We start from the raw sequence: 12,913 nt of genomic DNA, 5'->3' as shown, positions 1-12,913 counted from the left end.
CCACCTACATCCTTAGCAGTTAAAGGTGTTTTTCTTTTTTAAGTATCGTGATCTACGATTTAAATATTAAATAAAATTTATTGTTAAGGGCTACAAGTATTGGGCTAGTAGAACAAAATAAAGTCAAATGTAAGCATTACCCAAATGTAGGCTTGAAATTAAAAATTTAACCTTAAGTATTTAAGTAATTTCATTCACATAGTGATTGAAAATAAGCAGAAATGTTATCACTCCAATTCTTTCCTTTCCTTTGTGTGTTTATTCTTTTCCTTTAATCTCTCTTTTTTTCTTTTCACCACTGAATCAGCTCAGTGCAAGCCTGCACCTCCCTCTACAGTGTGAAAATAGCAGTTCCTTTTCACTCATTCTGCAGGAGAAATAATCTTCCCAAGAGGAACTTTGTTAGTGCCTCCACAGTCTGCTTTGCAGGGTTCAGCATCAAAGCCTATTTTTATCACCAGTTCTCCTGCTTGCCCTCCGTCTGGCTGCTGTGGAAGCTGACTAGATGTGAGTCAGTCACTGCTTACTACATTCAGAACAATTTCTCATGGGTAAGAGTAAACAACAAGGAGTCATGGACTATAAAGTTAAAATAAACTGCAGTAGCTTTATAGAAAAGCAAGGAGAGAGTAGATTTTATTGTAAATAAGGAAAGAATGGAGTCCATTGAGTCTCTCCAATACATTATATCATCAGTCAGACTTAAAACACTTTGTATTCAAGTAGGCTGAAACCTATTTAGTTAGTCTCTATACTTCTCATTCATGGCATGTATAAATGTGAATTTAGACTTAGTTTAAAATTATCTTTTTGTTTGTTGGTTCCTGGGTGCATTTTATTCTACAATGACATTTACCTCAAAATTCCGGGATACTTTTGTAAGCACAGATGTGTACAGTATTGAAAATACAGTATATGCAAACACAGAGAGACAGAAATAGACCCAATTTTAAGAGGTTGTAAAATACAATTCTCTTTTTTTTTAAATGTGAATATAGTTGACACACAATATTACATTAGTTTCAGGTGTACAACTTATAGGTGGTTTGACAAGTTTATACACTATGCTATGCTCCCCACAAGTGAAGCTAGCATCTGTCTCATTGTATCATTATTACAATATCATTGACTGTATTCCTTATGCTATGCTTTTTATTCTTGAGATTTATCATTTCATAACAGGAAGTCTGTATATCCCTCTCCCATGCACCCATTTTGCTCAACCACTTACTCCTCTTTCCTCTGGCAACCATCAGTTTATTTTCTGTATTTATAGATCTGATTTTGCTTTTTGTTTGTTTATTCATTTGTTTGTTTGTTTTTTTAGATTCTACCTATGAGTAGAATCATATAGTATTCGTCTTTCTCAATCTGATTTATTTCACTTAGCATAATAGCCTCCAAGTTCATCTATGTTGTCTCAAATGGCATTGTCTCATCCTTTTTAACGGCTATATAATATTCCTCTGTGTGTTTTTGTGAGTGTGTGTGTGTGTGTGTGTATACTACATTTTCCTTATCCATTAGTCTATTGACAGACACTTAAGTTGCTTCCATATTTTAACTCTTCTAAATAATGCTGCAGTAAACATAAAGGTGCATACATCTTTTTGAAATAGTGTTTTTGTTCTCTTTGGGTTAATACCCAATAGTAGAATTATTGGATCATATAGTATTTCTATTTTCAATTTTCTGAGGAACATCCATACTGTTTTCCACAGTGACTGTACCAACTTACATTCCCACCAACAGTGCATGAGGTTTCCTTTTTTCTCTGCATCCTCACCATAAAATACAATACTCTTAAATATGCCAGCCATCTCCCACAAACACAGGTATATTCTTAGATGTCTTTCCCTTCCCCTCTACTCCTTTTGGAATACACAGAAAGACAGGAGGAAGCCAAATATAAACATGTTATTCAACACAAGTAGACATCAAAGGAAGAATTGAGTAAAAAATATGGTGTGAGATTAATACAGATAAAATACATAATTTTGAACACTAGTGATTCCACTATCATGTTGGTTTAAAAAGTTGTATCTTGCAATTATTTTAAAGAAATAAATTTAAAAGCCTTTTCTATAAAAATAAATACAAAAGCCTTTTCCATTGTCTCAAAATAGTTTTTAAAAGATCTCTATTGACATACTCTACGTGTGTTCTGACTAATGTAGAGTAGTCTTGAGGTTGTATTTCTTTATGAACTGGATTTATATTTATGTTAATGCAGTATTGGATTCTATTAACCATTTAAAAAAATTTTTTTAATGTTTATTTTTTTGAGAGACAGAGAGCAAGTGGGGGAGAGGCAGAGAAAGAGAGGCACACAGAGTCTGAAGCAGGCTCTAGGCTTCAAGCTGTCAGCACAGAGCCCGATGCAAGGCTTGAACCCACGTACCATGAGATCATGACCTGAGCTGAAGTCAGATGCTTAACTGACTGAGCCACCCAGGCACCCATATATTAACCATTTTTAAGCATCCATTTTATATTTTAGCTCTTTGTGAGTGCAGGACCTACTAAAATCCTCTCATACTTTTCACATAGTCATTATCCTATGTTTCTGAGATTGAAATTTTGAACTTAAGAGCAGAACATTGTGTGAACTACAGCCAAATTTTATCTCATTTACTTCACTTCTTTATTCTAAATTCTTTAAAAAAAATTTTTTTTTTTAATGTCTACTTATTTCTGAGAGAGACAGAGACAGAGCTTGAGAGGGGAAGGGCCAGAGAGAGAGGGAAACACAGAATCTGAAGCAGGCTCCAGCTCCGAGCTGTTAGCACAGAGCCCGATGTGGGGCTCGAACTCATGAACCACGAGATCATGACCTGGGCTGAAGTCAGACGCTTAACCAACTGAACCACCCAGGCGCCCCTTCACTTCTTTATTCTAGTCAGTTAAGGTAATCATTCTGAATCTTTATTCTGTTATCAGTCATATCATTTACTGCAGGGGTTGGCAAACTTTATCTATATCTGTAAACTCTAGATTGTGAATATTTTAGGCCTTGTGGGCCAGGGGTCTTTGTTACATATTGGAAGAAAGAAAGACTGAAAGAAAGAAAATAAGAGAGAAAGAAAGAGAAAAGAAGTAAGAAATCTTTTGAATGTAAAGAGCATTCTTAGCTCAAAGGCCATACAATGGCAGACCTCAGATCAGCTTTGACCACAGGCTGTAGTTTGCTGACCTCATGGTTATATTGCTGTATTGCAAATCAGCTCACTTAGTGGCTAAAAATATGAAACATTATTATCTCCCTGTTTCTGTGGGTCAAGAATCCAGGGCTTGGCTTATCTGGGTACCTCTGCCTCAAAGGCCCTCACCAGGATTCAGGTGCTGTCTGAGCTGCAGTCCCATCTGAAGCCTCAATTTAGAGAGGACCTGGTTCTGAGCTCACTCGCGTGGGTATTGGCAGAATTCAGTTCCTCGTGGGCTATTGGACTGAATGTTTCAACTCCTCACTAGCTGTTGGCCAGAGGTCTCTCTCAGTTCCTCGCCACATGGACCTCTCCATAAGGCAGCTCGATTCCATCACAGCAAGTTAGCAAGAGAACAAGAAAGAACATGCAAAATGGAAGCCATAATCTCTTTGTAATCTGATTTTAGAAGTGACTCCCATCACTTCTGTTCTATTACATTTATAGAAATGAGTGATTAGGACCAGTTCACACACAAGGAGAGGGGATTACATGAAGGTGTGAATACCAAGAGGTAGGAATCCTTGGGGCCATCTTACAAGCTTTCTACCACATCAGCCCATCCAGAATTTTCTGCAACTTAAACAAAGCATGCCTTATTCATCCCAGTTTTTGATTAAAATATTGGAGAAGGGGTGTTTGTGACAGAGTCTTGCAGCATATTTTTCCCTCCAGACTGACTCCAGTCCACTAATTAAAATTATGAATATTGCTAGATGCCTAACTGTAAATTCTCAATAGTGGTGTCATCTGACTAACATTTTGTCATCGTATCTTTGGAGATCTCAGGAGACATTTCTGTCAAAAGCATTTTTAAAATCGCACTGTTTATGCTTCGCCGGACAGGTGAAATCAAGTTAAAGTAAGATTCAAGGACTGTCTTGAAGAATAAAATAAATCATAGCAATACTGGAGCTGAACGGATGTCATAAATAGAGAGGACCATTTCCATCTGCCTTGCCTTCTTGACAGGCAGTTTTAGGGCTGACTGCATCTTCTATGAGACTCAATTTTTTTAGCCAACTAGTGAAGCTGTCTTTCTCTTACTTCCATTCATGCTCTCCTAGAAGGATTTGTATTTTCTTGTAGAACAGCTAACAGACCAAATCAGGGGCAAATTATAAACATTTTAACAGTAAATCACAATCATAGTTGATTCAGGGATCTTTCAAAGTTAGATAATACTAGTCATTAATGCCTGCCATCTACATAGCAACCATATACCAAAACAATGTTTCTACTACTCCCAGAAAGAAGTGCAATACTCTGGTCAGAATTGACAATATAAAGTCCCATAGTTTTAAGCTCTGTATCACTCAAACTTCAATGCCACTGAAAGATTGCAACTCTTTCCCTATTGAGCAATATAACAATTACTACTTATTGAGTGTATACTATGAGCCAAATGCTGCACTAAATAACTTTATAAGGATTTTCTCATTAATTCTCTTTAACAATCGTGGGAGGTAGGTACTATTATTACATGCATTTATAGAGAAATTAAGCAGCTTGCCTGTGATCACTCAGAAGCCAAATTCTAAAACCCAGTATCCTAAATCCAGAGTGCTTTCTCTTAAAGCAGAGGCACAAGTATAACATTTCTTTGAAAAATGCTAAGGCAACTTTTCCTAGGAAACATAATTGAAGGATTTACTAATTACTAACTTTTTTAAAAAGTTTGACACCACTAGATGGCAACATTTTCAAAAGCTTTAAAAAAAACTTTAAAAAGTTTAAGGTAGAAAAGTAATTCAACTTCATTATTATTTTATTTTTTATTTTTAAAAATATAAGCTGTATTGAAGCATAATTAAATAACATAGTAAGATATTTAAAATGTATATTGTGGTGATTTGATAAATGTATAGATTGTGAAAGGATTATTTCCATCTAGTTAATTATCATATCCATCACCTTATTTATTTATTTTTAGAACATTTAGGTTCCACTCTCACAGCAAATTTCAGTTATAAAACATAGTCTTATCAACTAGAGTCACCATGTTTTACATTGGATCCTCAGACCTTATTCATCTTACTGCTGGAAGTGTGTACCAACTTTTCCTCATTTGCCCCACACCCCAGTCACAAGCAACCACTTTTCTACTCTGTTTATATGAGTTTGACTTTTTGGGAATTTATTTATAAGTAATTGCACGCAGTATTTGTTTTGCTCTGTCTGGCTTATCTCACTTTGCACGATGTTCTCAAGGTCCATCTGTGTTATCACAAATGGCAGGATTTCTTTCTTTCCCATGGCTGAATGATAGCCCATAGCATATATATATATATATATATATATATATATATATATATATACACACACACACAAATTTATGCATATATTTACACACATATATGTATATATTATTTTTATATATACACAATTGTATACATTGTGTGTGTATTATGTGGTATGGTATGTGTATTTACATATATACATAAATGTAATACATAGGCACACACAACACATTTTCTTTATTCATTCATTGATGGACAGTTTAAGTTTCCATTTCTTGGCTATTGTGAATAATGCCACAGTGAACATGGGAGTGCAGATATCTCTTCAATAACCTGTTTTTATTTCTTTTGGATATATACCTAGAAGTGGAATTGCTCGATGATATGGTAATTCCATTTTTAATTTCTTGAGGAACTTCATACCGTTTTTTGCTACACCAATTTAGATTTCCACCAACATTGATTAGGGGTTTCTTTTTTTCCTCTCCTTTCCAACGCTTGTTATTTCTTGGCTTTTTGATGATAACCATTCTAACAGGTGAGGTCATATCTCACTGTGGTTTTAATTTGCATTTCCTTGATGGTTAGTGATGTTGAATATCTTTTCATGTATGTGCCTGTTGGCCATCTGTATGTCTTCTTTGGAAAAATGTCTATTCATTCCTCTGCCCATTTTTTAATTGTTTTTTTCTTTTTGCTATTAAGTTGTATAAGTTCTCTATATATTTTAGATATTAACCCCTTATCAGATAAATGATTTATAAACATTTTTCCCTTTCTGTAGGTTGTCTTTTCATTTTGTTGGTGGTTTCATTTGCTCTGCATAAGCTTTTTTAGTTTGATGTAGTCCTATTAATTTATTTTTGCTATTATTGTCTTCACTCTCCGTGTTAAAAAAAAATCATTGCTAAGACCAATGTCAAGGAGTTTCCCTTTATATTTTCATTTAGGAGTTTAATGGTTTCAGGTCTTATTTCAAGTCTGTAATCTATTTTGACTTAATTTTTGTGTACAGAAAAATGATGTATAAAATGATGATGAGATACAGTTTCATTCTTTTGCATATGTCTCTTCAGTTTTCCCAATACTGTTTATTGAAGAGACTATTCTTTCCCTATTGTGTATCCTTAGCCCTTTTGTTGTAAATTAGTTGACTATATATGTTTGGGTTTATTTTTCAGCTCTCTTCTGTTTCATTAATCTATGTGTCTGTTTTTATGCCAAACTCTACGTTGATTATTCTAGTTTTGTAATATAGTTTAAAATCAGGAAGTGTGATGCCTCCAGCTTTGTTCTTCCTGTTCAAGATTGCTTTGGCTATTCAAGGTGTTTTGTGGTTCCATACAAATCTTGGGGTTGTTTTTTTCCATTTCTGTGAAAAATGCCATTGGAAATTTGATAGGGATTAGATTGAATCTACAGATTTCTTTGGTAGCATAGACATTTTAAAAATACTAATTTTTTGAATCCATGAACATGTAATATCTTTTTATTTGAGTCTTCTTCAATTTATTTTATCAATATTTTATAGCTTTCAGTATATAGGTCTTTTACATATTAACTTTATTCATATGTGCTTTATTCTTTTTGACACAATTGTAAATGGAATTTTCTCAATTTCTCTTTCTGATAGTTCATTGTTAGAGTATGGAAAAGTGACTGGTTTTTGTATACTGATTAAGTATCCTTCAACTCTATTCATTTATTAGTTCTCATAGTTTTTGGTAAAGTCCTTAGGGTTTTTGACATATAATAATAATATGTCATCTGCAAACAGACACAGGTTTACTTCTTTGTTTTCAAAATGGATGTCTTTTATTTCGTGTTTTTTGTTTGTTTGTTTGTTTTGTTTTGTTTTGTTGTGCCTGATTACTCTGGCTAAGACTTCTGGTACTATGTTGAATAAGAATGGTGGAAATGGAAATCCTTATCTTGTTCCTGATCTTAGAGGTAAAGCTTTCAGTTTTTCACCATTGAATATGATCTTAGCTATGGCATGTAATTTATGGCCTTTATTATGCTGAGGTACATTCCCTCTATACTTACTTCATTCATTTAAATCAGGAATGGATGTTGAATTTTGTCAAATGCTTTTTCTTCATCTAAAGAGATGATCACATAGTTTTTATCCTCCATTTTGTGAATGTGGTATATCACATTGATTGATTTGTGTATGTTGAGCTATGCTATATATAACAAATTTTAGTGACTTTACAATAAAATTTTTACTGCCTGGAATGAATCTCTCCTCATTTATTTCATACTCTTGTAGACATTTTGAGGCCTCACTTACATATGTATCTTTTTTCTCTGTGATACTTCTCCCACTTATGCAGGCAATTATATTTTTCTCACTGTACCATTATCGTACCATGTACATGATCCATTTGAGTCTTCAATATGTTGCATATGTCCTGGTGATATACTTATGTGTCTATCTTCCCACTCCATTGGGGCAGTCCTAAAGGCAATATTGTTAAACATTCATGTCTGTAAACGTCTCATCCACCCCAGTCTCTGTACACAGTGTTTAGCATTATATCTGACACAGTAGTTTCTCAATACCTGAACAACAACAAAAAAAGACCTGAAATTTACATATCACAACCTTTTGATCTAATTCTAATAGCCTTTGAGTTCTTTTCACATTTTTGTTATTATATACACTGTTTCAAAAAAAAAAATCCTTGTTTCTGTCTTGGGCATACATGAGAATTTCTTTAGAAACTCTAGCAGCAGAATTTGGGGATCGTAGAGTACATATACCTACACATGATTTTAACCATAGTTGACATTTATCATTCATTTTGGCTGTTCATCAAGTAATTTGCCTTCCTATGCTTTGGGAACTTCCCATTTTATGAATATGATGGGAGACAGAGTGTACTTTCCACCATAAATGCTGAAATGTCAAGTACTTACTTTCTTAACTTTGCTTGGACCTAGGGTGTGGACATGTGATCTTGGTTCTGTACTTGGAATTGGGAGTCCATGCATTAGATGAGAGGAACTCTGGACAGCTGTGTAGGTCATTGCAGCAAGATTAAGTTTTGTAGCAGTACCAGGACCCATGCTATTAATGGCATTTAGTATCCAAGCCAACTGTTTGCACTGTGGGCAGCAACAACTACTGTTTGATGAAGTCTTGACTCTAATTGTCTAGGCCTCCTAATAATTCCATGAGCTACCCCAAATCCTTTTAATAATATCCCATTTTGCTTAAATCAGTTGAGCTTGGTTATTTTTTGTTTCCAACTAAAAATCCTGATTGATATAGATGAGCACCCGTAGGAGGCTGGGAGCATTTCTAAATATGCTGAACAGTTAAAAAAAAAAATGACATTTTCAAAATTTTAACTTATGGCAAAAGTTTAAAATTAGCTACAAGAAATATGACCAATACATACCAGCATGGAATCTGAGCATTCTAGACCAATAAAAAGGAAGACTAAAGTTTCATATTTAACTGAGTTTACCTATACAGGTATTCTTATGAGGAATTTGACTTCCAATGTACTAGCTTAAACATCTGAGAGCAGTTTTAGTTGTTTTATTTTTTGGTTGACTTAAATCTAGACAATATCTCATATTAAGAGAAATTAACATACCACAAAGAAGAAAAGAGAAAAGAATGAAAAGATTTAGGAGGTGGAAATGTTGGATTAATTTGTTATATACATTCTGCTTTCCTCATTCCTAGCTATATTCCTAAAATGGATCCAGAAGACAACCTCTTCACCAAGTCCTTGAGAAATACATTGTAGAGGAGAATTCCAGCATATTAGGTACTCTCCTCATTTCAGCGAGGATGAAGAGATTGTAGATTGGCAGAAGCTGATTAGAAGCACTCAATCAATAGAGGTAAATTGGAATGATTACAATAATGGTAGACAGTAAATTGTTTGCCATGAGACCAAGTAAGTATTGATTGGAGCTGCCAATGATGAATAACATATTTTAAAATCAAAATAACCAGGGGCGCCTGGGTGGCGCAGTCGGTTAAGCATCCGACTTCAGCCAGGTCACGATCTTGCGGTCTGTGAGTTCGAGCCCCGCGTCGGGCTCTGGGCTGATGGCTCGGAGCCTGGAGCCTGTTTCCGATTCTGTGTCTCCCTCTCTCTCTGCCTCTCCCCCGTTCATGCTCTGTCTCTCTCTGTCCCAAAAATAAATAAAAAACGTTGAAAAAAAAAATTTAAAATCAAAATAACCAAAAAGTTGGTCATGTCCAGCAGTATTCCATCATCTAATGGAAGTAATATATATGGAACCATACCTAAGAATGTCTAGAGGCACAAGTAACTTGCAGAAGACCCACATTCCGACTATGCAACTTCTACAACACTGTCATTTCTCCCTCAGCCTCATCTAGGGACTCACAGGAAATTCCTTATTACCTACATACTTGACTCATTAATAGATTCATCTAAATGATTTGTTGGTGCCGAGGGGAAGTGCAACTGTTACTGCCTTACAACCTCATTCACGGTTGGCCCTTAAGGACCAATGGGTGTAATTTTTAGTATTTCAGATCATTTTCCAATTTTTATGAAAGGTGTGTTATCAGCCACAAATCCAGACTTACTCATGGTCATTGGCTAATGGAACTGGAAGAAAGAAGAGTATAATCTTAGAAACAAGGGGGTTTGAGAAGTAAAATACATGGATAGACCCTTTTTAATGGAACTAAAACATAAGAGCATTGTCCTGAATGAATGCTCATCAAAAAGCCCTTACCATAGAGGAGTATCTTGATCAGATGGACAAAATGACAATTCCTTTAACTGTGGGTCAACCTCTTTCCATCAACACGTCATTACTTTTTTAATAGGCTCATGGATAAAATGGCCATCCTGTAGGAATAGAGACTATATATGGACTTAACAATGTCAGTGTTTACTTCTGTAGAGTGATTTGTTCACCATTACTTAATACCTAATTTACCAACAGCAGCAGAACAACTTATCCTCAACCTTTTATGTCATAAATCCACTAGTTTTCTATTGCTCCATAAAAATTATCACCAAATTAACAGCTTGTAGCAACACACATGTATTATTTCACAGTTTCCATGGGTCATAAATTTGCATATGACATAACTGGGTCCTTTGCTCAGGGTCTCACAAAGCTGCAAGCAAAGTGTTGAACAGACTGCATTCTCATTTGGAAGCTTGATTGGAGAAGAATCCAATTATAAGCTCATTCAGTTTGTTGGCTATATGACTGAGGGCCCTGTTTTTTTGCTGACTGTTGTCCAGAAGCTGTCCACATTTCCTTGATATACAGTCTTCATGAACATGGGCACTTATTTCATCAAACCACAAACAGAGCTGGTTTTATGAGCTTGTATTCCACGCGGTCACAGATGTCCTGTGGTTACAATGCCCCACACTTGGTTTAATGTTCTTCTGTAGCAGTTTTGAAATTCTTAACAATTTTTGAATAAAAAGTCCCACATTTTGCTTATGCATCAAGCCCCACAAATTATGTAGCCAGTCCGACCTGCAAGGAGAATCTCTAACTTTAGTGTGTTAAGCTGGAGTCTTTGATAACATGATGTAATCACAAAAATGAGATCCATCACCTTCTACCATATACTATAATCACAGGAATGACATCCCATTACCTTTGCTATAGTATGTTGCTTAGAACCAAGTCACAGGTCCTGCCCACACTCAGGGGAGGGAATTATAGAAGGGCATGAATACAAGGAGGTGAGGATCATGAGGGCCACCACTAGCATCTTTCTGCTATAATACCATAAACTGGAGTAGAGTAGGTGGAGGGCAGGTCTTTAGAAAGAGTATAGATCAGATTTCTTGGCCTGCCATGCTTTTGTTAGCACCACTATTGCATGGAGTTTCTGATCGTCTTATTTATGGTCACTGTATTCCACACAGCACTGACTCCAAGGAACTGATTTTTATAGTTAATAATTTATCCCTTACCATTCACCTTCTACGTTGTCAAAATGTACTTCTAAATATCAACTTATAGTGCTAGGTGGGAATGCAATACCTTGAGAGGCTAGGATGTTGTCTCATATGAGGCATTATGTGCTTGAAACCTGCAACCAGCGTGTGGTGCCGTTTTTCTCACAGCCAGAATGCACAAATTTGAGACGCAATGTTTTGAAGTGGTGGTTCACAAAATTATACCCAATGCTGTACTTATAAAATTTTTTGCATCTTGTCTTCAGAACACTAGTTCTTACTAGTTTAGAAGACTTAATACCTAAAAAAAATGGTTTCATCAGAGAACATTAATAAAGTTTAATTGAACTGAAAATGCACAGATCCCGGGTGCCTGGATGGCTCGGTTGGTTAAGCATCGAACTCTTGGTATTGGCTCAGGTCATGATCTTGAGGTTCAGGAGATTGAGCCCCACACTGAGCAGGCTGACAGCATGGAGGCTGCTTAGGATTCTCTCTCCCCCACTCTCTCTGAATCTCCCCAACTTGTGCATGCTGCCTCTCTTTCTCTCTCTCAAAATTAATAAATAAACTTTAAAAAAAAGTGCGCAGAACCAACTGGCCATTTGGGCAATTCATACCGCTAGACAAATAAAAAGGAAGTTTGGGTGTTGGCAGAGGTGATTGATGCTGTTTATGAAAGCTACACAACGCTACACAATGAGGACAAAGAAGAATATGGATAAAATCCTTTCTTTATAATTTTTATTTGTTTTTCTTCTCTAACTTCATTTTCTGAGAACTTCATTACATCTTTGAAAAGCAGGGGCTTTAGTTGGCATCTCTGTATTATTATTCTAAAAATAAAATTTCTTATTTTTCACTAAGTATGATGTTTGTGGAAGGTTTTTAAAAAATGACTTTTAGTTAAGCACATTTTCTTCTATTTTTGGTTTGTTACTTTTAAAAATCATGAATGTGTATTGACTTTTTCTAATGCATTTTTTCGTTAATTGGAACAATCATAAGTTATTTCTTTAATCTGTTAATGTGGTGAATCACATTAATTGGTTTTCTGAGGCTGAGTCATTTTTGAGTTCCTGGAATAAACCCCACTTGGCCACCTCTATCTCTATTTGTTCAGTGCTGAATGTGATTTGTTAATTTTGTATTTAGGATTCTGCACCTGTATTTAAAATGGCATTCACATACAGTATTCCATTCTTGTATTGTCCTTGTCCAGTTTTAGTTTTAAGGTAAATTGTTGGAGCACCTGGGTGGCTCAGTAAGTTAAGCATCTGACTCTTGGTTTTGGCTCAGGTCATGGTCTCACAGTTTGTGGGTTCGAAACCCGTGTCAGGCTCGGTGCTGAAAGTGCAGAGCCTGCTTGGGATTCTCTATCCCCCTCTTTCTCTGCCCCTCCCCTGCTCTCTCTCTCTCTCTCTCTCAAACTAAACATTAAAAAAAATAAAAATAAGGTAAATTGAGTAGTATATTAGTTAGCGTTCAGTTTAAGACAACAGATTCTCTGCTACACAAAAAGGGATTTATCTTATAGGAT

The 12,913-nt window shown here is 35.6% G+C and overlaps 1 pseudogene; it reads right to left on the bottom strand.

Annotated features, from left to right (window-relative positions):
* The window catches only part of LOC131508054 (small ribosomal subunit protein eS24-like), a 28,300-nt pseudogene extending 19,785 nt beyond the window's left edge, over positions 1-8,515 (bottom strand).
* Positions 8,516-12,913: the final 4,398 nt, after the last annotated feature.

The sequence above is a fragment of the Neofelis nebulosa genome, chromosome 3 (genome assembly GCF_028018385.1).
Source record: "Neofelis nebulosa isolate mNeoNeb1 chromosome 3, mNeoNeb1.pri, whole genome shotgun sequence".
NCBI classification, from domain to species: Eukaryota; Metazoa; Chordata; class Mammalia; order Carnivora; family Felidae; genus Neofelis; species Neofelis nebulosa.
This window is presented reverse-complemented; position numbering and strand designations above follow the sequence as displayed.